The sequence below is a fragment of the Athene noctua genome, chromosome 6, assembly GCF_965140245.1.
Source record: "Athene noctua chromosome 6, bAthNoc1.hap1.1, whole genome shotgun sequence".
Classification (NCBI taxonomy): domain Eukaryota; kingdom Metazoa; phylum Chordata; class Aves; order Strigiformes; family Strigidae; genus Athene; species Athene noctua.
In genome coordinates this window covers 8,074,659-8,100,837 of record NC_134042.1, presented here as the reverse complement: position 1 = coordinate 8,100,837, position 26,179 = coordinate 8,074,659, and the positions used below count along the sequence as shown (strand labels likewise).

Sequence of the window (26,179 nt, the reverse complement as noted above, 5' to 3'; positions counted from 1 at the left end):
GCTAATTAAAACACAAAGCAGCCAGGGCTGCAGGATTAATGGACATGGTTTCCTCTTTTCAAGTCTCGCCTGCTGACAGATCGCCTCATTCCTTCCTTGCTCTTGAACCTCTCAGAAAAAAAAAAAAAAAATCCAGTTTGCTTATCTTACAGTGTGGGGTTGCCATGGAAACCGCATCCCCCTGTGAGATGCTCTGTCATAACATTTCAGCACTGTATGGAAGGCTTAAAGACACAGCATCCTCTGCTCTGAGGGCTTCTGAGCCAGCCAGAGCCTTCACAGATGAGCAGCTGTCAAACCTAGAGAAAGTCTGAAGTTGGGATGGAGAGATAGAGAAGTAACAGTAGAAATATTCAGTTGTCCAGTTCTTTGCAAAAATCCACTTCTTGCATTGGCAATTAATATTGACCAACAAATACTTCAATTTGGTGTGAGACACATTTTGCTGTTTGGAGAACCTGCCTCCCGACAGCCTGTTGAAAGAAAGGGTGCTGGCACCAAAACATAACCCCATCATTCTACCATGGGGTAGCACAAAGCACCTCTTTAGTCAGGGTTTTATGTCAGATTAGTCTCTGAGCCCTATTTTCTCGGTCCTTTCGTAAGAAAGGAGGGAAAAAGTAGCAAGCACAATAATTGCCCATAATGGGAACAGGCCTCCTATAGCCTGCTCCTTAATTACAGGGATGGCTTCCAGGCTGTAATCACTAGGGGTCCAGATGGAAGTTCTCCAAGCTCTTTGAGGGACACAATGTGTCAGTTATTAATTAAACATATGAGGCAATTAGCCTCAAAACTTCGTAGTAAATCACTACAGCTGTGTTACTTTCACTTTTTCCTTTGGTGAGCGCAAGTCAAACGCACAGTGCCTTTCCCAGGGGGGTCACGAGGACTGCAGCCAAAAAGCATTCCCAAACAAGACCTTTGTTGTTGGGTGGGAAAAAGTATCTGCAGAAAGCTTGTTTTCAGAAGTCAGCTACTTCACAGTCACATTCCCTCACGAGAAATGATGGATTCTTCATACGATAGCTATTCACCGCTGAAGCTGTCTGGTGTGCAAGGCAGCTGAATTCTCTCTGCCACCCCAAACAGCAGCCTGAAGTTGTTCTGCTACAGCATGAGGAGGAAAACAATCCACTGGTTAACATGGCCCATATTCCAGCATAAGCTAATCAACTGTAATTCATTGTTTTGGAGCTTGTCAAGACTTCTATCTCCATATCTTCTATCTGTTGCTGGTTGGTCACACATTTGAAAACAAGATGCTGTGTTGCATTCTTTGTCTATCTCCAAGTTCAGAAACCAGGCCAAAACCACCATGGTTGTTAAAACCCAGTTAGTGATTTATTCCAGTATTTGTATTTACAGACAAAAACTCTCTCGGTCACATCAAGATAGCCTGACGTCAGTGCATTGTTAGTCTGCGCTTTACTCCGTGGTTCAGTGCCACAGTTGGAGATTCTATCATCTACAAAAACTTCAGTATGCTTCCCTAAACTTTTCTCACATGCAGCTGACGAACGATGCTGTAAGTCATTACTGACAATAGTAAGGACTGAGTGGTGACCTCAGCCCTGTTTAACATATAAAGAAATTTGACCCCTTCCTTAGACATTTTAGCATGCTTGGAGAATACCCCTTGAGAAAACACATAGGAAAAGCAGAGAAGAACATATGCAGTCAGTAATCAAGTGCTGTAAGCTCTCCCTAGTACTTGGCAAAACGCTGCAAGAGGAGCGTGGGAAGATCCTTTGGAGTCAGCAGCCACCAAATTCTCATGAAGAACCAGGTATTTTGGGTCTACGAGCAGTAAGTAATGACTGCTTGCACAGTACAGAGAATACAGCAGCCTGAAGGAGACCCAAGCCCACTAAAGGTTACCCAAGTTAGAAGAGAACACATGTATCATCTCATCGTGGAAGAGGATAGAATAGAGCTGATAGCATGCCAGGTAGCCATTTACATTTAGGACAGTTAAATTTAACAAGGCAACAAATGATTGATGTGCAGAATAGCAGTACTTCATATGTGGGCAGCTCATTTATGAATTTATTTTCCCCCTTTACTCAACAGGTCAGATCTGAACAAAATAAAGTGGCCTTCTATGGCAAACTCGATTGCTATGCTGAGCTTTTTATGATAAAAACTGGATGTAGCTTCTCACGTTCACCCCATCCCTGTCCTTATGATTGTAACTCATGTTTGGCTGTCATGTAAGGAGACATTTAATGGGAAATTTTTGCATGAATTTTATCAAATTCAAACTGAAATAGTGAATACTAAATATTTCTGAAAGTAAAACCTTTCAGAATGTTTGCAGACTGTGAACAGAAAGTAAAGCAAAATGTTATCTCTGATCCAAAAAGTCTGACCTGAGTAAAGTTTAGTTGAATGACAACTTCACAATGGATTTCCAGTGTCTCTAAAGCTTTACGCTCAGAAACAGGTAGATAAAATTCAATATATGCAGCCACACACATCATATCTTTAACAGGACTTTTAATAAGAGAATCTCCCTACTGTTCATTGGGTTGGAACAAATTTCTCACTTCTATGCATAACCCGTGCCATTCTCAATGATAGCATTTGCTCAGCATTCCGAAGAAAAAAGCAGGGTTGAAAAGAGAGCTTGTGTTCTGTAAGAATAGAAATGCACCTTAGTTTCATATATTTAAGATTTATTCCAGAAAAACAAACAAACAAACAAACAAACAACACACACACAAAAAACAAAACAAAACAAAACAACCCAAAACAAAACAAAAAAAACATCAATCCCCCCCACCAGGAACTAAGTCACTTGGAATCATCCCCTTCTAGGAAGGGACAAGAATGAACTTTCATCAGGCACCAGTTTTAAGATGGGTTTCTAAACTAGGTATAGAAAGTCAGTGATTTGTACAGCCCTGACCAGAATAGTCAGAATGTTACAGCAGAGGTAGAATTTCCATCTTCCCTAGCCAAAAAGAATTTAATATTAAACTTTAAAAATGAAAGTAATTTAACCACCCTAGTACATTTAAACCTTGAGGGTCTTTGACATTCATGAAAGCAGGGAAGTTGTTCAGTATACAGAAGGTTACCCAAGAGTAACTTGATAAAAACAAGCATCAAAATCAACCCAAACATCAAAAGAATAATCTCTAATTAAATATGCTGGGGATTTTGTCAGCCTATTACCAGGGTCTTGACGATCTTTTCTGATTTCCCAGGGCTCAGACAGGAATAACAACATTAAATATTCTATGTGTACTTGGAAGAAAAGAAATGAGGGATATCTGACACAAATAGCTCCAAATTACTGCCAAGATCCTACAGCCTGTACTTACAAAAACATGGAACTTCAACTTGGTCAACTCGGAACATACTGTCCCTGCCAAACAAGCCCCAAGAACACTGCGGCCAAGGAGCTCATGTTTTCTGGAGGTGACTGGCAAGATGCTACACCACTTTGTGATGCACAGGCAGACTGCTTTTGTCCTTCAGAGCTTTTCTTTTTCGTAATAGTTCTGGACCTCTCTGCCTAATTGCACCCACTTCATCTGTGAAGAGAGATTTATAATGGAACATAATTTTGAGGGATTAACTTTGACGCTGGTACATGGCCCATGCAGAAGTGACAGCAAAAAATTTATATTGGCTGTTGCTCCTGCCAAAGAATAACAGAGAAGCTTATTACACAGGCAATCAAGCTCCAAAATTAGTGCTGATTTTCACCCCATGCCACTTTACTGTTGTTAATGATGGGAAGCAGCAGCAAATATGAAGCAAAAAGCCATCAGGAAACTAGCATTCAATTTTTATTATTGAATAGGGAGACCAAAGTCCTTGTTCAGGTACAAATCTCAAAGGCAATAAGAGCTGAAGACAGACCACAATAAAACTGGAAGAATGATCTACTGACCAGGGTCCTTAATGAAAGGTTCTCAGGGAACTTCTTGTCCAGCATGTCTAATTCAGAGGGCTAGGAGCACTGATCTTCTTCCTTCCTCTCCCCTACTGAGAAATTCTGTGTCCAAGGCAAGGCTGAATGCTTTTGGGAGCCACAGACACATTTATCTGGCACTGCTATCTCTGGGAAGGTGCACAGCTACAGCACAAGCAGCACTCCCTAACCCACGAGACAGGGCTACTCCCCATCTCCTGTGACTTTCCCTACCACAAGTCTCTTGGAAGAGAGTGCAAGTGGACAGGACTTTCACTATGAACAAGCTGTGAACTATGGTGCTTAAAATACTGCCATTGCTGTGATTCACTTCCAGTGTGATACTACTGACAGACCAGAACCACTGGAAGCTCTGGAAGAGAAATAAGTCTGGAAAAACAAGAGAAACTGGGCCCCTTCCTAGTATTCAACAGAAGAAAGGAGAGTTCTTTGGGATCTGTCATCTGTGAAAGGCACAAGCCAGCCTTAAACATACACATGATGTTCTTAACAGAAAGCAAGGCTAGAAACAAGCCCTCTGCCTTAGAAAGGCCATGACATGTTGTAACCAGAAAGTTCACACTGATCACACTTGGCTTCACTTCAAAGACATCCTTACTCCCCGGCTCACCTGAACAGTTTTCTATTCCCTGTCCTTTCCCATGTGCTCTTGATGCCTCCTTGGAGTTAAAAAAACTTCCTTTCTCCCAACTTTCATGCCTTATAGATAAGAAGCAACTTCTGTGATGGAGGTGTCTTGCAGGACTCAAGTGCTCATCTACACAAAATCATTTCTGTTTAAGTTTTCTTTCAAAAGCAGGCTGATGCCTTGCTCAGCTCTCACTGAAATCAGTTGAATTTCTTCTACCAAGTTCCAGGCTGGAGCCATCTTAACTGATATGGTGTGTATATATACGTAAATTTTGTCCACAGTTTGCACAGAACCCCTGTGGATTAATCCAACCAAATAAAGATCATTGTCACAGATGATTGAAGACCAGTAAAAATGAGGCAAATCTTGCAAGAGGTTACAAGTAAAATATTTCTTATTCTTCTATTTTCTGCTATTTGACACCGTGCTTCCCACATGGATTGGTTGTTGGCCTCAACTATAGACTTCTCTATATAGTCTCTCATAAAACTATTATTTAGCAAGACTGGTTACCTCTTTTGCACTGTGCCTGGCCATTCTTACAGCTGAGCAGAACTGCCTTTATGGAGAACACTCAATTATCCCAACATCTCCAACTGCTACTGAAAGAAGGCACTGCAGTCGGAGGCAGCAAGGAAGAGATCTGTCCTTATATCAACTCTGATACCGGAACGCCTTGGTCATGTCATGTACTCCTGAGCGTGGCATAGACCAGACCAACAGTCTGGGCCTGACAGCTCTGTCACATCCCTTCTGTTCACTTGCTAATAGAGTCTAGAAAAGCTTTTTATGGTAGCTGGCAGAAGCAATAATAGTAACTTGAGATAGGTTCGTGCTACACTTACTTTGGTAGTGTTTGATTTAATGCTCTACTTTCATAAATTTTCAAGGTAGACTCCCCCCTCACCAGGGAACGCTCAGATTAGCCCAGGACAGATACCTTTAAGGATTCAAAGACCTACCTGGTAATTCTGCTAAGGAGTAAATGTGGCTCACCACTCTGCAAACTGGTGGGTCAGTCCAGGGTACAGCATGAAGGGACTACTAGGCAGATACTTAAGTTATAGCTTCAGAGGAGTTATCATGCACTGAATAAGCAGCACCATGGATGACAGACAGGAGGGCAGCATTGAACAGGGCAGATGCAGCCATAAACTGAATGAAGTCAGGGAACAGACCCATGGTTGTTATCGTGTGCTGCAGGTACTGCAGAGGGCTAATGCTGGGGAAGGGAAGCAGACAGGGACTACAGCTCATTAGTCCCTCCAGAAAAGTCTGCTCCCAGCCTCCAGAAGTGCACTTTTCATAAATCAGCCAACAGCTCCTTAATGTACAAGCCCATCGTCAACACCACAACATGGGGAGTGATGCATCCAACCAGGGATGGAGCCAAAGCGCTATGCCAGCAGAAGTAGCAAAGTAAATCACAACAATGTCCTCAGTGTCATTACAGAAAAAGAACAGCTGGAGACTAGATTCTGGAATATGAATCGCTCACAAAGATAGCAAACACCATACTGTAATCTAGATAGCAAAGCACATTTAACATACGTACAGCTGTGGTGCCTGATTAAAGGACCATTAGAGGACCAAAGGCTGCCAAATATACTCTTCGAGTGAAAAAACAAAACATAGCCACAGCGAAAATCACATGAAGCCACACATGCAATGGAGAAGGGGTAGAAAAAAAATAAATTCCTGTGCATGAGGCCACAAACCATACAGAGGAGCCTTCAGGACCGCAAGGTCTACTGATGGACTCTCACATCTGTGGCACGTGCAGCAAGGCCAAACCAAACACACCGCAGCTAGGTCTGAGTAAGGCAATACCGCAGCACCGCGTGAAGATGCAAGCTCAAGTTCCATCAGCGCTGGGGACACTGCATCCTATCTATTTAGTTTACTACTCGCACTGGCGTAGTTGTATTACTTCCAGTTCCAGAAGCACTTTTCTAAACACTGTATCTGGCATCTCTTCAGTGCAGCATAGTCAAGGGTAAAAATAGCTTCTACACCTCTTTATATTTCTATTCTCTTCTTTCTGCAGTTCTGTTTCTCTCCTTGTAAAGAGGAGAGCAACATCAGTTAAGTCATCCAGCAAGTGTAAAGTGGTTATGGTTCCCGCTAAAAGGGACACTACAGCCAAAAAGCTACCACTGCAATTAGTGATTTGAAGTCTAATGGAGCAGGAAGCAGCAAACTATGCAATAAAAGTTGTAGAGAATATCCACACTAAGCACACCAAGCACACATTAGGCTAGAAGCAGCTGTGGCCATACCAATTTCAAGGTCCCCAAGATGACTTTTACATGTGCCTGAGAGAACCTGCTTTGTTCAACACCTTTTAAGCCTGATTGAATCAGACAGTCTCAGCGGTTCTCACATACAAGGCATGCAAGTTCAGCAGCTAAGAGCTCTCTTCACTGGTATGCCCTTGCCCTCTAAGCTTGCTTTAGGTATCACACTCAAAAAGCTATAGAGCCTCATTAAGCTATCCAGGGATACAGGTCTGGTCGACCCGGACAACATCTCTACAACAGCAACACCATTAAGGGCAGGATCACATTTTGCTGTTTGTGCCGGGCTGGCTGTTGGAGCTGGAAGATGGAATCAGGAGCAGCCACTAGTGATGCTGGCTCTGGCACAGACCTCCTTATCTATGCAACTTTGACAGCAGTCCATGGTGCCGCTGTGTCTCAGCTTTCTCACACATGTAACAGGGGGAGCACACAGCATTTCTGTACTTCACCCGAGTGCTGCATTACCTACGGTTTGCTCACCACTAGAAAGAGACCAAACAGAACACTTCCTCAGGTAAACACATCAAGAGAAAAGTTCTAGCCCCGACTTGAAGGATATATGAAAAATTAATATCTTTGAGCCTCCTTTATACCCATCAGCAAAATACACCCACCTCTGTAATTTGCTTTGAAATAAGGGAAAAAGCACTAATTGTTCAGAATTATTCACTGGCTGGAACACCAACATCTAAGAGTATGCATTCTCTGCAGACATGAACTTGTTCTGTCCCAGGGCTTGGCAAAGTACCAGTTCCACTGGTGCACAGCACTGACTTTTGAAACCCTCGGCACCGCATGCGCTACATGAGCTTGCCTGCCTGAACTTAAGATTTCAGACCAGAACAAATATATTACTGTGAAATGCGCAAGACACATCTGAGAAAGTTATTTCCACCTGATTTTCCCGTGAACATCTACCAAAACTGAAGTTTACATTAAATATACACTGAGGATTTTCTCTTTCTTTTGAGGGCAATCAGCTTCGGAGTTCCTCTGCCCCAGGAGGTACTGGCACAATCCACTCTGATTAGACTCGGAAGGGGGAGCAAACAGACAATTACTCTGATAACAATCTTATCTGAGGACAGAAATGAGATTAGCTGCCTAGCCGCAGTGATTCTTCCTCAGATACAGCGTTAAAAGAACTGACTAACCCAGCACGGGACACAGAAGCAATTTTCCTACGGAGCATGTTGGCAAGTAAAGTAAGGTGTAGTTCTGCCCCCACCGGCCCCTTTTAAGCGGGAGAATTATCCGTTAGGACCAAGTGGCCATGGCCAGCACAGGTTCTGGGCCAGATGTCTTCCTGACAATGCAGCAGCTGGGTAATTTCTTCCTTCTAGTTTTCTACTGTTACACAGAATCGTATAAGCAAACAGCAGCTAGTAAGATTGTCTGGGAACAACTCCATCCTGCTGTCCTTACTATGATTTCATTTTTGCAGTCTTATTCTCAAAATTCTCAGACGGCAAGGCACACATTAGCTTTCCATGAACCTAATGAACGATGCTGTTGGGAAGTCCTCCTCAGACAGTTTTGATTTTACTTCTCTAACTTGATCCCATTCTTTTCAGTTATTCCCTTTATGATAGACAAACTATCCCCTCTCCCCTGGGTGTTTACAGCCCTCACATGTCTGGAAGGATGTCCAGTAACAGAGAGGGCAACATTAAGGAACAGGACTTCTCCAAGATAAGGGTCCCAGATAAGTCTGCACTTAAATCCCACAAAGACAGGGTAATTAATGTAGTAACAGGACAGAAGCCAAACTGCCCAGAAGGTTGCTTACACCATACCCATACCAACAGGTTTACACCGGAGCCTTGTAAGTATTCCCTGCAGTGGACACGACAGACCCGACTTGAGATGTCAACTTTGTTGCTGGTAAATCCGGATGCTGTAGGCTCTGCTCAGCATCTGGGGGAATGTTGGTGGGTAGGGGAGCGGAGGGGATCTTCAGCAACTAAGCTACCAATTTTATATCTCTAATACAGCTGTTTCATGTACTCTTTACACTGACCAGTTGCAGGAAGGGGAGAAAAACCTACAAAACACTAATTCACCAGAAATGCCACGCCGAAAAAAGAATAACAGTATCAACAGCCTGGGTAAATCAAGCTGATGGCAATTTGAAAACTGATAAAAGTTGCTAGCAAAAAGGCAGAGAGGTGAACTTTATTCCTGCAGTGTATGACAGCATCGTGCTTCAATACTTGCAGTTTTCTTTACACATCTATTTAGACTAAAATGAATATCCTTATAAAAATACCTAAGTAAGCCGCACAAGAAGAGGGCCAACTGCTATACTTCTGCTTTGCTGATCTGAATTCACAGCATTTATTTAGTCATAATCCTTCATATAGGAAGTTTATTTATACAGACAGGGATTTCTGGAATTCTGCAGGATTAGTTAATCTACAGCATTCTCAGTGCACAAATTTTAGCATCAGAATTACACTGCCTGCATATTCAATGCCTAGTGTAAATATTTGGTCTGATTAAGGTTAAACAGATTAGTCAAGATGAAGCCAGAGCTCTCTGCTTATTTACTCAGAAGTTAAATATTGCTGCTCTTCATTTAAGAATTTGGTTTAAAAGAAAAATCCACAAAAGAAACAAATGAAACATACTTACCTAATCCAAAGTGAGACAGCACCAAGATTTCCATCATCTTCAGCCTGAGTACGCATGTGACAAAGCCGCACACTGAATCACAAATCTCACACTCCCTGGCCTCCTTATGGGAAACGTGCAGAGGAGACAACAGCTTCAGCACAAGCTCCCTGCTCTGGGTTTCAGCTGCACCAGGGAAAGGGGATAAACAACCCCCCTCCCGGTTCTATTTAAAAGCAAGAGGGAAATAATTGGTGTGAAAGCCATTTGCAGTTCAGTTACACTTTTGAAATGTGAAGAGGCAGTTATGGACAAGGCTGGCTGAGACCTGGTGGTGTCAGTAAGTTCCACTGTGGAGAGAATTTCCAGACATTCTCAGCAACGCCGCACATCAGCGTTCATCCAAATTAGCAATAAATTTCCACCCATTATAGGCAGAGTGGTGTTAAACTAGGTCCCATTCCTGCGCCCACCTGCTGTATCCCCCAAGCTGGCAGTGCCATTTTTCTGTGGCATGTCAAGTGTCTGATCCAAAGCCCCTCCACTGCCTTGGACCACTCACTGAAGGAACGGCCGTTAAGCGTTGCAGTCAGAAAGAAAAACTGTTCGATTTCACTGTTTGATACAAGCAGATTAAGACTGAAAGCAAAAGGACAAGCTGTTTAATAAAAAGACTACGTGTCAGCAGGTACAAAGCTAGCACAAGCTAAGAGTTTGAGGAGGAGCAGGCAGGCATTAGAAGTTCACATTTCAGTCCATTTGTTTAGTTTCAATTTATGAATCAATTTCATTTAAAGGCACAGACATTAAAATGTTTTCTAGTAAGGCATCAGGAAAATAAAACTAGTGTTTCAACTAAATGGCTCTGCAGAAAACGACTCCCACTCGCTGGCTTTTCATCCTTCACTACTGCACGCCATCCATCCCTGATGAGGTTGTGTCTTGTTTATCAAACTCTCAAGAAAATTTGTGTACAAATTTCAGACACTTTGGAAGAGGAAAAAGTGCCTTCCCTCCGACCCACGGTTACTCTGAACAGATGTAACATTCCTGAGAAGCTCTCAGCTGACTGCCTTTGAAGTCTGAAGAAAGGGGGGGGGGGGAAGGCTCGACCTTGAAAGCTACATTTCTTCCCTTAAAAGAAGTCGTCTCCAGGGACTCTTGAAAGAAATAAAAAGCAAATTCTCCAGATCCTTATCTCATGCTATTTTTGAGAGGCTTTTTTTTGCTCCTTTGCTCTTGTCACATTTTGGATTAAAATACTTCCACAAACACAGTACCCGTGCAAGCGGACCGTTCACCGTGCCGGATTTGTGCCCCCCATGCCAGGCCAGGGCAGCACCCCCACTTCAGCTTTTCCCTTTCAGGGAAAGCGCGGCACTGCCACAGCTGCAGAACCAAGTGTGACAAGAAAGATTTTACGGCAGGCAGCTTGCAAACAGAAGTTTTGTGAATGTAAAGCATTGACCCAAAGTGAATTCCCACCCAGAAGCGCTCCCACAGCAAGTCCCCGCTTGCAATGGGTTGGGGTCTAGAGACAGCGCTTAGACAGCACCCAGACCTGCACACCAACACCCCCCTGAAGTCACACCATGGCCTCTCACACTGCCATGGCTGGAAACACCGTTATTGCAGCAGACACAGCCTGCACTTACCCCAGAATTGTCAGTGGTGACTTAAGTTAACTTCAACATGGCAAAAAGGGTTTTTTCCTGGCTTACTTCCCTCTGCTTGCTGCCATGTCCTCGCTGTTCCTCTCCTCCTCTCCCAAGCTCAGCTCCTCCTCTGTTAGGCTGCCCTATTAACCTTCTCCATATCCCACCCACCCGAATTTGCAATTATTAAACATCCAGAGCCTTTGTTCAAGGTCCTTAAACAAAAGCATAGCTACTGCATTTCCTGGCAAGAGATGCCTTATACCCAGCAGTCACTTAGGGCAGTTCTTATGGCCTCATTTCTCCCAAACACAAAACCAGGTTACGCCAGACAGGCGAATTCAAGGGCACGTCCTTTCCTGAATTCCACAGAGCAAGATAAGCCTGTGAGCCTTGCGCCTACTTTATCTTAACTAAGAGGCTTCCCCCGTTCTCCCACTCAGTAGAAAACTAATTATTTACCACTGAGGCACGCAATAGGTTAAAGTTTCCTCCGTCTTGTCTCAGCTCCCTTTGCAGATTAGGGGAAAACAATGAAGTCTCCGCACTTTGTGATATTGCTAATGCTTCCTGTGGGGATAGCAGCGCTGGCTGCAAAGAGGATTATGATTACAGTTTAAAAGGAGCGTGCACTGTACTGCCACAAGAGGCACAGGCTTATCAGAAAAGAAACCAAGCTGCCCCCAAACTATGCACGTGGGACTCCTGCCTGCCTTTGGTTCTGGCTGCTGGCTCTGCCTCAGATCACACTCCCACTTATCTGGAGTGATAAAGCAGCAGCTGAGCTTGCAGGGGGCACGGCGGGGTAGGGGGGGGATCAATGAGTAACGCTGTGCAGGCAGCTTGCATACGTTCACCACCAGGAAACACAGCAACGTTTACAGATCATCCCACCGCATTCATCCGCATCAAATCACGGAGCTGGCCAGGGCACAGCAGAGCACGGGGGCTGCGCGTTCCTGGCCGTGGTTGGGAAATCTTGACAGAAAAAGTGTTGGAGGAGTTGTACTGGCTGTGGTGACGTTGGCTGGCCTTCCACAGACAAGACTGCGAATGCTTTGAAAAGCACAGCATCGTCAATTAGATCTGCTCTGAGCAGAGGTAGCGTTGAGTTACAGCTTCAAGTGCTGGTGCAGGGCCTCTATCAGTCTCATGGCTGAGCACGGAGCTGACTCAGTTGAAGAAAGAAAAAGAAATTGCCACTGAGCATTCATAAGACACATTTTCCATCACTCTGGGCTCTCTGAAGTACTATGAGTGAGATAGCTATTTACTCACACCTCTACCAGCTATTACAAAAGAGACACAGCACAACTGTTTTTTTTGTAATATCAAGGCTTTGGCCAAGCCAGCCATCAAAAATTCCTCAGCTCCAAGGAGTGCTTAACCTAAGTGGAGGGTGCACCTACTGTCTAATGCCCAGGTCAGCATGCCACTGTTTTCCCCCTGTAGTTGCACAGTTCAAACCAGCCAGCATGAGAACCTGAGTCCTCCTGAAGTCTTATCCTTAGGGTAGACACATCCTGCTGGTGTGTGAGAGGGTTTTGTTGTTGTTGCTGTTGGTTTGGGGTTTTATTTTGGTGGGTTGTTGCTTGTTTCTTTTTTTAAACACTATCACTGTGTTTGTTCTTTTCCAAGTTATTTGTACAACTGATGCAAGCTGCAGTTTTGCAGATATTCCCACTCACCCTTAATTCTGTTCAGAGGGGTTTAGTAGCTCCCTATCTGCTTGCTAGAGGCTAGAACAGCAAGCAGTAGCATTGATGCATGCTCTCCTGGATATTTACAGGTTTAGAAATCACTGAGCTTCACCCCTCAGGCCTCACCCGGCACGGCACTGTCTCCTTACACAGTGTTGTTCTAAGCAGTCTTTACCACCTCCCACCACACACCAGAAAAGCCACAGACCAAACCCTCCAACCAGTTCTAATTCTGAACAAAGCAACGGTTTTAAGATGCTCACAAAGGACTTTCATGCCTTAAACCAAGCTGTTTGGCTCCTGCAGAGGGCTAAAGTCTCTTAGAGTCAGTGAAAGTTGGATGCTTTTCACTAACAAAAACCAGCCTTCTTGTGCTGGTACAGTTCGTGCATCTCTCTGCTAACCTTTGTTGCTGGGTGCTGGACTCATCTGGGTTCCCTCCCTATCCACTTTTCTTTACCATTAGTCTTAGTGGAAGAGGAGAAGAAATGGATCTGAAAGACCAAATGTTTGCTTGGCTTATGGCTTTTAAAAACAGAACACAAACCAGAAACTTTCCCATTAACCTGCCTTCAACAAACATGCTTTAAGAGACTTGTGAGCCCTGCAGAGATCTGAATTCCAATTGACCTTGATGTTCCTGATGCTCTCTTATTCTCTGAGATCAATGTGGGCAGAGACATTAGAAATAATAAATTAAAGTCACTGTCTCAAATCTTAAATGAGTCATGTGGGCCCTGAGCCTTGGGAAGGCAAAACTTCAGTGCCTTACCCAATTTCACATCCTGAGAGCCAGGTAACTTAAGGTATGCAAGGAAACTTCATACCTCAGAAAAAATTACCTGCTTGATGGTGAGTGTTTTAAATATTATCTAAGAAGATTAATAGGGCTATTCGATTTGTTCTGCACTAGGCGAGAGAGCAAATGCAACCTTAGCAAGACAGACCAACACAAAAGCAGCAGAAAAATAATCAAAATAAATCAATCAAGGTGAGGGCTGAATAAGTAGACTTATTAAAAAAAAAGAAATTGATGGAGTGGATTCAGGTCTAGATAAAGGCACTTCATCATCACCTCTGCAGACGAGTCATTTTCTTTTTGGCAACATGGATATTGAATTGTGTCAACAGCATCAGGACAAGCTTTCCACTCAAATCTAGTCGATATGTCTCTGCTCCTTCCACCCTCAGTGGCTCAAATAGAGATTTTGCCTGACAGTGGCATACATCATAACATAGAGACCATTGATAAGCTCTGCAAAGGAGACCCATCCACAGGATGGGCTGTTGACTTAAAACTAAGGAAAAGCAGACAGAGTCAGCATGTCCCTTTGCCAGGCTACCACTAGCAGTGATGCAGATCGGTAGAAAAGCCTCCTGCAAAGGACAGCTCTCCAGGTTTGGGCAGAACCAATCAAAACTGCTATCCAAGAGAAGACTGGAAGCAAGGAATCAAAAGTAGATATATAGGTAAATTTTACACCTCTGTCCTGTCTGAGAATGCAGGGCTAAGTCTGCATAAACTCTACCTTAGTCAAGATGTAATTGAAGATACAAGTTATTTAGAAAGCTAAATGTCTGACTTTCAGTAGGGACCAGGTACACAGAAAATTGCATTGCAGCCACAGAGAAGCAAGAACAATTTGTTGTCTTCCAACACGGGCCTTAATGTCAAATGCAGTGATTCATTTTATAACTGTCACCCACACATTTCTCACCGGTCATCTTTACCACAGCAACAATCAAACCAGGCTGGATTCAACCGACCACACCACACTGAGGAGCTCCACACTTCTGTGGCCTCTTGAGCCTCCTTCCTGAAGGATATTTAGCACTCTAAAAACTTTAAACTGGGGAGTGTTTGCTGCCCTACACGGACATCTCTCATTCTGCCTATACAGGCTTTGGTATATCATCTTTCAGAACGCAATTTATACATTTCTAAAATCAATCAGAATCCTTAAGCTCTTACAAAAGGAAATGAAAAATATTACTGTCAAATACCCATCAGACCTAAAAGCCTAGGTGACTGTCATACATTAAAGAAATTAAAAGGCTGCATCTGAAATAGTATATGCTCTTCCCATCCCTATCTTGAAAGGCTCTGATTAAAGCGCTCTCAGTATCAAAATTCAATTTCTGTCAGGTTTTGCAAACAACAACGGCCTTGAGCTGAATGCTGCCAGCCTGCCTGCAGCCTTTGAGGAGATTAGGTTATTACCAGTCAACTATGAGAATCTTAAATCCAGTATTAATCCTAATTCCCATTTAACCACATCTGCATTGTGCAGTCAGAGCTGGCTGTCCATGAACTTGCACATGCATTCTTCCATGTGCAATGATTTATGTTACAAACAACAGACACTGAACCTCACATATGTTTAAGGAATACAGTCTGACCTTAGTTTCTAGAAAATCCCCATAAAAGAGAAAGACTGGAACTCGAGAAAAGAGTGGGCCAAGTTGGAATGATTTCTGGGAGATTATGAGAATGGGACAATTTCCAGCCTAAAAGCTTTTAGCAGCCAGTAACAGGAGATTTCATCCCTAGCTTGGAAGGAAACAAGACACGTAGCCAAATCGCAAGGACATTGAAGAATCTGTGACCCTGTGCAGTGGTGCTGCCACTGTCACATCACCAGTACCAAACGACTCAGACGATAACCACTGAGGCTGCAGAAAGCACTGCCCATCACTATGGTCACATTCACTCTACCAAGATAAGTTTTTGGGGGCAAAAGATTCAATATTGGCTCTGAGCAAGCTCTTGCTCCCCTCTCTTCCTTGAGGTTCTGAAGCAGCATGGCCCACCTTGCCACCCTCAACTGTTGAGCCCCTGGGCATCATGTCAGACCAAAGCCCACTGCCCATCAGAGCAAAGGCACCTCCTGCAATTCTTGGTCTCCTCAAGCTACGCTGACACAGACTCGCTGCAAAAGCTTTTGCTAACAGCCAGCTCTTCCTATTGTAAATGTAGGAGAGCCAAAGTACCAGCCTGTATCCTTTCCAACATCACCTTCCATCCAATTCCCTCTCAAACACCATTATGGCTGCCAAATTGGGCATGGCTCCAGGCTGCCAAGGCTTGCTGAATCATCCATGGGCAAGATCAGGTCATTCAGTACCTCCTGGCATTCCTGAGCAAGGTACTGATCCTAGAGACAAAGCAACTGAAGATGAGAACAGACTGCTGCTTGGTCTACTATCAAATGGGACAATTTTAATTCAGTTAAAAAAAGTTCTCACAGATATTTGGAAAAAACCCAGTAATGTTTCCTGTGTTTAAAGCACAAGAATTCACTGCAGATGAAAGGAACCTTTCAGGAAACACATTCCCAAGAGAACAAAAATGTGTTTGGCACCAGTGCCTGCTACAGGCAAGAAGACCTCCCTACTGGCAAAGAAGTCAACATCTGCTGGAAAAGGCAGTTATTTCTTTTTTAAAAGTAGGCACAAGAATTGCTGAAAACCTCTATTTCCATCAACCCTAAAGTCAGCAGCCTGAAATCCCCAAATTAAAAATGTTATGAGATTTAGGGACAAAATTCTCTAATTGGAGGCACAACTAGATCTTCCTTCTTCTTGCAGCTGGTTATTACCGACTGCTTGGTCACCAGGACACTCAAGCAGAGTCCCCAATAAAATTATGGCACTCTGGAGCAACAGTAGCCTGTATATCAACTGAGCTGTGGTAGCTCTCCATGTGCACGCTCATCCCCTGCAGCTGATGTGAGGCAATTTAATTTAGCAATGATAGAGTTCAGCTAAATTGCATTACCTTTCATTTGCCATGGGCTAAGACCACACACATGGACAACAACCACATCTCATCCAACAGCTGGTAATTTGATTGAGTGCCTGGCTTCTGGAATACTGCAGACTGGTTCGTAAACCTTTTGCCTAACTTCAAGCCAATATTTGAACCAAGCACTCTCCCTTTCCCAGAAGGTGTCCTACCTATCATGCTGGTGCATATCCTGGGGCAGGGTGTCTTCAGTCTTGGGAATCTGGAAGTACAAATCTTCTCGGTGGAAATAATTACTGCTAAATCTGAAGTTTCTCATAGCGTAACAACTCCAATATGCCAAACCTCTGTCTGATACGAGAGCACAGATAATCCAGTCTGCAAACAGGGAACTTTCCCTGTTTGCTCTCATGAGCTGGATCTCCCACAACACTTCTCACCTCAGAAACGTAGACTAGTACACACAAACGAAGCCAACAGCTGTGGGATGGCAACTTGCAAGTTTTAGACCGATTTCTGACAATCAGCATTTCAGCACCCCTTCATTCCTCAACAGAAAGGAGAAATTGGGCTTTTAAATTATGCAGGCAATTAAAAAAAAGGAAGAAGCCAGAGATTCCTATTCTGTTCTGTACAAGAATTACTCTCCCAAGGCAACCCTAAACAAAATGATCACCTGCACTGCTTTTTATCAAAGAGGGTGACCCATCCCCTTCCAATAAACCATGCCTGCATATCCCACTGCCCCTTTGGCCAACCCAGCAACCTGCTTCACACCCTCATCCAAAAGCCCCACTCCAAATGGCATGTTTCTTCAGAAACAGTATTTTATTTTGCATTTATGTTTAGTATTTAATTTGCAGATATTAGCTGCACGCTTAATCACAAAAGTGACGTTGCTATGTCCTGTACATACTTTCCTACTTTTCCCACTGCCAATACCTTCCTCTTCTAGCATGGAAGAAGGGGCTTGTGGTGGGAAAATGCAGCTCAGACTCCCTTCTCTACAAAAGCAAACAAAAACCACAAAGCAGTTGCCCAGTTTAAGATTTTTGTCTGCAAAACAACTATGGACACAGTAAGAGACATCTATTTATACATGCAATCTTGAATTTTTAAGCAAAATATACTTTGTGCAAGAAAACAAGTAATTAAGTTCAAAAAAGGTAACGAGGTTTTTTCCCAGTGATCACAAACATTTCAGGGGGAATAATTTCTTACTAAAAGATATTGTTTGCAATACCTAAAGCTACCCATTGAGAAATGTAAGAATTCGGAGAGAGGAGTCCATGGAAAACAGCCTTTAAGTATACATGAGTCTGACATGTGTACTATAACTGTCCACACTGGGAAAAATACAAGGCGGTGAGGGTGGAGGGGAGAAAATATCTGTTCCTTCTCCCAAATACATAAATATAAACACACTGTCTCAAAATAGTACATTTGCTAAAAGCCATACAAGAAATCATGGTCAACACACATACGAGATATCACAAGCACCCCAATACTTAGCGCACTATGCACCACCCATATCTTCACATCAGTTAGAACAATCCAAGTTAAAACAGGTTTCCCTAAAGCTGATTTCCCCAGTGTCCTATCCAGTCTAGCTTAGGATGCCCCAAGCAAACCAATACCTCATCACACTCACGTTGAATGAGAAAGGAAAAGCCTATTCCACAGCCTCCCACTGCTATCCAGTGCCTTCACCTTGCCTCATCTGGTGTCCTCCTAACACCAACCCCAAACAGATCCCTGCAAATAATCCTTTTTATACTGCACCTCAGGTGGTACGTGTTGGCAACCATAGTCTTCAGCCGCAAAATGGAAAACACTGATGCTTTGAAGATATGAAATAACCTGGCAGCTAATATTTAACAGTAAATATGCCTTTAAAAAAAACCCAAAACAAAACATTGAAAGTTCACTGAAACCTGCAAGCCATAACCTTAATGGCAAAGATAACCCTGCAGCTCAGTGATTCGGGCTCTCCTGGGGGCTGAAATTGCCTGGCTAGTCCTGATTAAAAAGATAAGCACAGACAGACCCATTGCTCTAAGACATTTCAGAGACAGCTAAAGGGATGACTAAGTCTCGTGGGTTTAATAACACTCACAATTTCAGTTATTTATATCGCCAGTTATCCAAGTATTTACCTGGCTCCAAAGCAGAACACTAACAGAATCTCTAGAGTTGAATGAGATGCTCCTAACATGTCAAAAACCTCAGCCAAACCCCTAAATAAACAGAACAGTAGTTTCTCACTGCTACAGATAGCATCCCCAGAGGAAGATGCCCGCTTGCCTCCTGCACAGGCTGAACCAGCGCAGCTGCTCTTGGCAGTGACAGCAGGGTAGCCACAGCAGCGCAGAGCTACTGCCAACGCAGTATCTACCTGGCACCAGAGACAAACTTTGCTGCCCAGGTCACAGCTGCCACGCAGCAAACATACGCAATGCTCTGAGCTGTGTGTCCACCTAGAGCCTGCAGCTTCCCTTGGTTAGGACGGTGAGGCAAGATAGCCAGGACAATCAGAGTGTCCTTGGGAAAGAACTGGAGTAAGCAAAGGGAGGACGTGCCTGCAGTCCTGTAGAGGACTTGGGTTCTACCTGCTGCAGGTCAGATGATCCATCCTGTCCCAAGGTACATATGTGACTGGATGAGTTGCTCTGGCAGGGGCAGAACTCCCCGCACCCGGGGAGCCACACAGACCTCTCACACAACAGAGGCATCCACGACACTTCAGGCAGGGCGTGTGCCCCCAAAACTGGGTGGGTAAGCCGTAAGCCTCCAGCCTGCTCCCCGAATTGCCCCAGGAAGGGGCTGCAGGAATCATCCAGCCACAACAACCTGGTGCCAACTTCATTTTTTTTTTTACCTGGGGGGTGATGGAGCTCCTCAGCCCTGTGCTAGCCTTTCCTGTAGGATGCTGGTTGCAGGGAGCACTTCACCTACACCACACCTGAAAATGGGCTCAAGTGAACATATAGAATTGGTCTGTCCAAATTATTTCCATCATTCTTCCTTATCACTGGGAGAAGTTGTGGCTAACAGATTAAAAGCTACTTAAAACTTTATTTCTGGGCGGACTGTCCTTTTGCAGTTTAGTAACATCATTCTCACCTCCCCTCCAACAGTTCCCTATGTTGAAAGGGTTAAAAAAGACAGCTGAACCATTAGCATTTTGATAGCTTTCCACGCATGTATAGCAAAAAGTCTTTAAAATTCATTGCACTGAGATAATCCCTCAAGTCTAGCATTTCCTCCTCAGCTTGAGGCAACCAACTGGTTTTCCTCCCCTTAATACCTTTATAGACAGCTCCAAGGAGCTGCCAGTCTAGAAGCCTCAAATCTGCTCAAGAAAAACAGAGTCCTGAAGTTCAAGAGAAGCCATGTAAAGTGTCTGGGGTTTAATTAAGAAACAACTATAGGGGCATCATCTTAGATACTGCAACCCCCCCTGGAGATCCTGCCTTCTGTAAATCACCGCTCACAACACGTGCACACAGTTTTCCTTCCAAAACACTGAGCGCACACTCAGCCCCCACTAATTTCAGCCGCCACGGAAGGTACTCAGCATCTCTGAAGAATGAACAAATTAAAAACCTTGACCCTGGTTCAACACAAGCTCAGGGACTTGAGCTCTCACGAAGATCAAGGCTGAATTTTTTAACATTATTACAATCTCAAGAACAAAGCTGTGATTTTGAACTGCACAATTGGCATTAATACTCAGCAGCTTCACACCTGTGCCTGGGAAGCGTTTTGGGTTTTGGTTGGGTGGTTTGTTTTTTTTTTTTTTTTGATTTGGGGGGTGAGGGTGTTTGTTTGGGGTTTGGGGGGTTTTGGGTTGTTTTGTTGTTGTTGTTGGTTTTTTTCTTTTTTACAGTGTGTGCCTTTTTAACAACTCCAAAGCAAATTGCTTTCTCAAGGAAGCACCCAGGAGTGCCTCAGGGTGGAGAAAGCAGCCATCTCTCTTCCTGGCTTTGATTAGGATTGCTGCCCTGAAAACAGGCAATGGCTTAAGGACCACATCACGCCTCAGATACCTCTAGATGGTAGGAGGCAAGGAGTCACTAACTTGTTAAGGACTATTAGGTCTGATTATATCCTCTTCGTAAACACTTTTTTTGGGGTAAACAGTCTGAAAAAGCCAGCCTGTTCAAAGGAAAAATGCTTGTTATAAACCTGTGCACACTTCTGAAAGCCTAACAGGTCAAGAGTTGGCATTCAAAACAAGGCAAGAGTAGCAGTGAGTGCACTGCAGTACAATGTGAAAAAAGGAGGTTCAGAGTCCAGGGCTACGACCTGTAGTCTCCCACACTCTAATGCACATCCCAAACCACAAAATATTGACTATTTTCTATTGACTGTATTCCCCCTGCTCCCTCAATCCTTCCAAAACTTCAGAAGATCTTTGTTTCTATGAGAAACAAATAAAAAACTCCCCCACCCTACTCCCCCCCAAAAAACACCTAACCCACAAATAGAGCTTCATTTATAGAAAAAAAGGTGTTCTATCCAAATTTAGTAAAAGCACAATTAGCAGAGTCGAAAGAAGAGAAAGGCATTAACAGCATATCACTGAGCTATATGGGACATATGGCTCCAAGAGAACAGCAAAACGAGCCATTTATTTAGATGTGAAAAATCTTCCTATAATACAGGAGTTATTCCCTCCCCATTTTTTAAACCCAAGATATCTTTTCTAGGAGCAAAATTTGGATATGTAGGTGCTATGAAGGAAGAAAGAGTGACTCTGGCTCTTTCTTAAAAGCAAGGCCTCTTATTTTTTAGTCTGTTACAAGTTTCCCGTAACACCCTTGGCAGGTCATTTAGATTTCACTTACATCACTAAAACGGGAATTGGCAAACAGGATTCTCTAACTCAAAAAGGTGCTACAAAGATACAATCCATTTGCAGCTGTGAGACGTTCAGATAGTGTGGACCACACAGAAACTCAGTACAAAAGTGGTAGATGGTCACTGCGACACAAAATAGAGAGTCTACATCTGCCAGAAAAATTCTGAGCAACAAACTTATTCTGGTGGGCTAGTACCTGGATACTTCGGATGCCTGCCCAATTTGTTCACTCAGGCACAGTGCGCTGCTTCATTATCTACCAGTCAATCTCTGATTTATGTCTAGGAAGATACACACAATAACAAATGTTACTAGCATTGCAAGTCCTCTTTCGGATGCCTTTACAGTTATTGGAAGGATGAGAATATTACCTCATCATGCAGTTTCAACAACTGCAACTGTTTCACCACTTCCTTGCTAAACAATAGTGTATCTGGACAAATCCTTGCTTTACTAGGCAGAATTCATCCCAAGGAAAAAAGCTCAGAGATAGTACAACCGGAAGGGGGAAGGAAGTGAGAGATCTTGTCCATGCAGAGCTATCCACAAAGCTGCAAGAGAGCCAGACTCAGGCACTCTTACATCTAATCATATTCCGTTTAAAAATCAATGTTTGGTCCTACTCCATACTGTTGCACTTCATAAAGAGTCAAAGGTTACAGCTGAAGATTGCAGCTTCATATTAAAAGACAGTCTACAGGTGTAACCTTGTAGGATGCTAAGGGGAACAGTTCCATGACGTGGCTTCTTTTGGGCTCCTTCAGCTTTAAATGACCAGCCCTAGACCCCAACACTGAAGCCCAGAGGAATACAGCTCCAGCCACAGAAAGGGTTTTTCAAGTCAGTCTCAGGGATGCAGCCCTGATCCGGGTTATCCAAACCCTCCACAACGCTGCCCTAGTGCAGCCTGTCCTTGTTTCAACAGGTTGAATTTGCAATGCAGCTCAACCATACATCTAAGTTCTCAACTTACAGGAATTATTTTCACACTAACCTGATTTTTTTTTTTTTTTCCAATTCTCCATCCCAGATTCATAAGAAAAGTGAAGTCTTAGATCAATAGATTGCTTCTCTTAATGACTTAAATATACTTAACAAATGTGCAGAATACAGACATCAAAAGGTTGCAAAGAAGTCAGGTCATTCACTGATTAGAAGATGCAAACTGACTTTTTCAGGCAAACAGTCTAGTCCTTAAAAAGGTCTCATATAATTCCCAAATGCCAGCTATCATTACCAACACAGCCTAAGCCTCTGAAGAAAAACAGCAGCTTACCTCCATCCGCCTGAGGATCTAAGGAACCTTAGCAATCAGCCTCTTAGAAGTTCCTTTAATGACTGTAACCAGAAGGAGCAAGAGGCAGAAATCTGCTGATATTTCAATCAAAGATGGAAGACTTAGACTTGATTAAAGAGAAATAGTTTCTTTTCTTATTTTTTTGTGAAGAGACACTAAAAGATTGTCGCCTAATATTTGAAAATAACTGTTGCCTTTTTATCACAAAAAACCCCACATAAAAGCAAAGCTTAGGGTATTTTTATTTGTTCTTTCGAACACTCCGTATCCAGGGGCTGCATCTCTGCTGGGGGGCAGACACATTGGAGCTCATCCCACATCCAGGAGTGCTTTGACACTGTACGATTTCCAGAGCTGACTGCACTGTGGATTCCTCTGTGCTGCACCCATCAGATCTATATGGAGTTCCTGGTTCTGGTTTCCACGAGCTCAGGTCTTCTCCTGCCCCATGTTTCTGTGTGCTATAGACACACCTTATGCCTCCTACTTTAACTTGAAGGAGAAGGAGGGGTAAAAACCAAAAAGGCAAGCTCAGACTCCTCATCTACCACAAGATGAACAAAAGTCATCTTAAAACAGGTTAGCAGAGACCATCTGAGAAGGTACTTGGCTTCTTGGAAACAGGAAACTCCTGTTATTTAAACCTTAAATACACAGCAAGGGCCTCGAATATTTTGCCTTTAAGAGGAGTGTTTTGTCTTTGCCTATGCAGTGATGAAGCTCCAACCTCCAGCCTTTTTTTCCCCCTTTTTTAAAAGCAGGGGGAACAAAATACATAGTAGAGGCACAGTGGCATTCCTACACCATCAGAACAGGTACTTCAATTTTTCAGTCCCACCTTTTACAACAGATGAAGCCCCTGAAAGCTCCCCTCGGCAGCCAAGCAGCACTCAGCACATCAGGATTCAGGTGGCTGAGCTGCCCTGGAATAACCAGCTCCAGGATCTTTGACGATGCAGAGAGTGACCATGGAGAACAGATACCCTGGCTAAGCACACACCTAGCTTATCTGAGATCCCCTCCTGGATTTCTTCTTGTTATCTCCTCACTCTCCAAGGAGAATTAAGAAGGGAAGAAGAGACGACTTTGCTCTCGTCTCCATAAAATGGGGGGAGAGAAGAAATTGGAAGAAGGAGGCCTATTACTGAAACCATGTGTTACCCCTGCCTTTGCTGAGCTCACTGCAATCAAACCAGCAGGAGAGTGTTTCATCCTGTTCCAAGAAGCTACTCTCTTGCCCTAAGCATTATTTTTCCTAACCTACCCAACAATAATGGCCCAGGCACAAACATATCAGCAGCGTTCAGCTATATTTTCCTTGGCTGCTTAAGGTGCTTTTTTAATAATATTCCTCAGAGAAAGCAGAGGTTTAGGACCCATATCGCCTTGTATAGCCTTGACCCTGCCAAAAAACACCGGCAGTGCTCCAGGGTCAGTCGCTCTCCTCCTGTGACCGACACGCTATTTATTTTGCCAAGGTCTGCACAGATTCTTTGCTCCACTCCATGAAGAGCACAACCAGGGGAGACACAAACCTGCAGAACCAGCAAAGAAAGGCGAATGAAGGAGACACAGGTACACCTGGATGGGAACTTAGTTTCTCATCTCACCACATTTTTTGGGACTTAAACTGTTTTTTCATTTCATATAGGGATGAAGGTTTGGAATCCACCTTGGAATCCTTCATGCAAAAACCTGTGTGCTCTAGAAGAGCAGTCCTGTGGTTAGGACATGCATTTCTGGCATGTAGGAAACCTGCTTTCAGGACCCTGTTTTGGATTTGTGACAGCATGGGTGAAAAACTCAAATCACTTGGCTCCTAACCAGCATCTCTATTTTGACTAAGAAATTCTATCCCAAATGAAAGAAATTCATCTAAGGAGAACTGAACGGAGACCAGCCCTTTCCCAGAAATCAGTACTGGTTTCAATAAATCAGCATTTTCTGCACACAAACAGTTTCCTTGAAAAACTCCCAGCCAGTCCTAGCCTCAAGCAGTAACTAGTGTGGTTCCTGCTGAAGACATAAGCCTGGAAGCAACCCACCCAACAGAGGTTCTCTTTAGGAACAACTCGCCTCCCCTAAGTAGGGCCAAGCCAACACTACGTAGAAGAAACAAATAAGATTTCCTGAAGTTTGCCCTGACACCTCAGAATTCTCTCTTCTCCTAAACCAGTAGCCTGTATTGTTAAACAGAGGAAAGGAGGTGTGGTGGGAAAACCTCACACACTCCATTCCTGTTTACTTTGGTCTGTGTGATTTGAGACAGTAAAAATGTTGCTGATGTCCAAAAGAACGTGTGCACGTACATAACGTGTGTGGTAAAAGCTTTGGAGCCTGGCCTCTACATTATGTGGACAACTTTATGCACTGGGGCAGACAGCATCTTTTTCTTCTGTAACTCTAGGGAGAGGTAAACCTGTCTGCAGAGGGAATTAAAAGAAAACAGGATCACAGATGTAACTCACAGTTTGTCTTGCTGATTTAAGACACTTACTATGAATTGGCTTGAAAGCATCTCCAAAACTACAGCCTTCTTAAACTACATTCTCCAGAAAGAATACTTTTCTCCTTCTAAACACAGGATTTTATGTGCAATACAGGATTATCCTATATAGGTCACTGACACTCCGTGGAAACCTGTGTAAGAAGAGCTATTTCAATAAATAGCTCTATTCCCACACTAAATTTTTTGGCTTCTCTTCCTTTATTGCTAAGAATATTTCAACTGAAACAACATCTTAGTGCCTTTGAGGGTCTCTGCTCCTGCTGCCACTTCCCCACCTGGAGCTATAATCCTATGCTTGTCACAAACCCAGCCACTGCTGCAGAAGTTATTACAGCTACAATCCGCAGATTATAGCAACTTTTAATAGGGAATAAGCAGCAGGAAAAGGTGAGTTTAAGCAGCAAAAAACCTGCTGGTTCAAAGAGCCCTATTATTAATATTTATTATTTTTAAGCATTCACTGAGTGCTACAGAAGATAAAAGAATGAACTGAAAGCAAGAACCAAGGAATCAAGTTTACATAAGATGAGACAACGGGGGAGCATAAAGAATGAGTATAGTGTCTGGGGAGGAAGGGAGCCAAAGACGAAGTAGTAACAGCAAGGGGGAAAAGCTACACCTTTTATCAACAAGATGTTCCTAATAGTAAGAAGGATGAAGAGAATTAAAGAATTCCTCAGTGTCTAATCAGAACTGTTCCCCATAGGGGATCTGCTGAGCATTATTACAAGGCATTGGCATATCTTTAAAGAATGGAGCTTTGATCATAAAAAGCAAGTGTGGGGAGGAGAGGACCGGAAAAATAACAAAAGAAAATGCAACTGCATCATCCTGGGGTATGAGGGCAAAATCCAGTCCTGGACAGACACTTTGCAAAGCTTCAAGTAAATCCATTTAGATCTTATAATGAGGCATAATT

General features: G+C 43.5%; 1 protein-coding gene across 6 annotated transcripts in view; it reads right to left on the bottom strand.

The window, feature by feature from the left end:
• TSPAN18 (tetraspanin 18) overlaps positions 1-26,179 on the bottom strand; it is a 122,854-nt gene that overhangs the window by 88,303 nt on the left and 8,372 nt on the right. For 2 of the 6 annotated variants that reach the window (XM_074909414.1, XM_074909410.1), the window contains exons 1-2: positions 11,146-11,256; positions 9,512-9,614 (exon numbers count right to left, since the gene is read on the bottom strand). The exons of 3 other annotated variants lie outside the window; for them this stretch is intronic. The gene's annotated coding sequence lies outside the window, so the exon portion shown is untranslated. Of the gene's footprint in view, positions 1-9,511; positions 9,615-11,145; positions 11,257-26,179 lie in introns of those variants that run through there. One more of the 6 variants, XM_074909412.1, reaches the window with a different exon arrangement.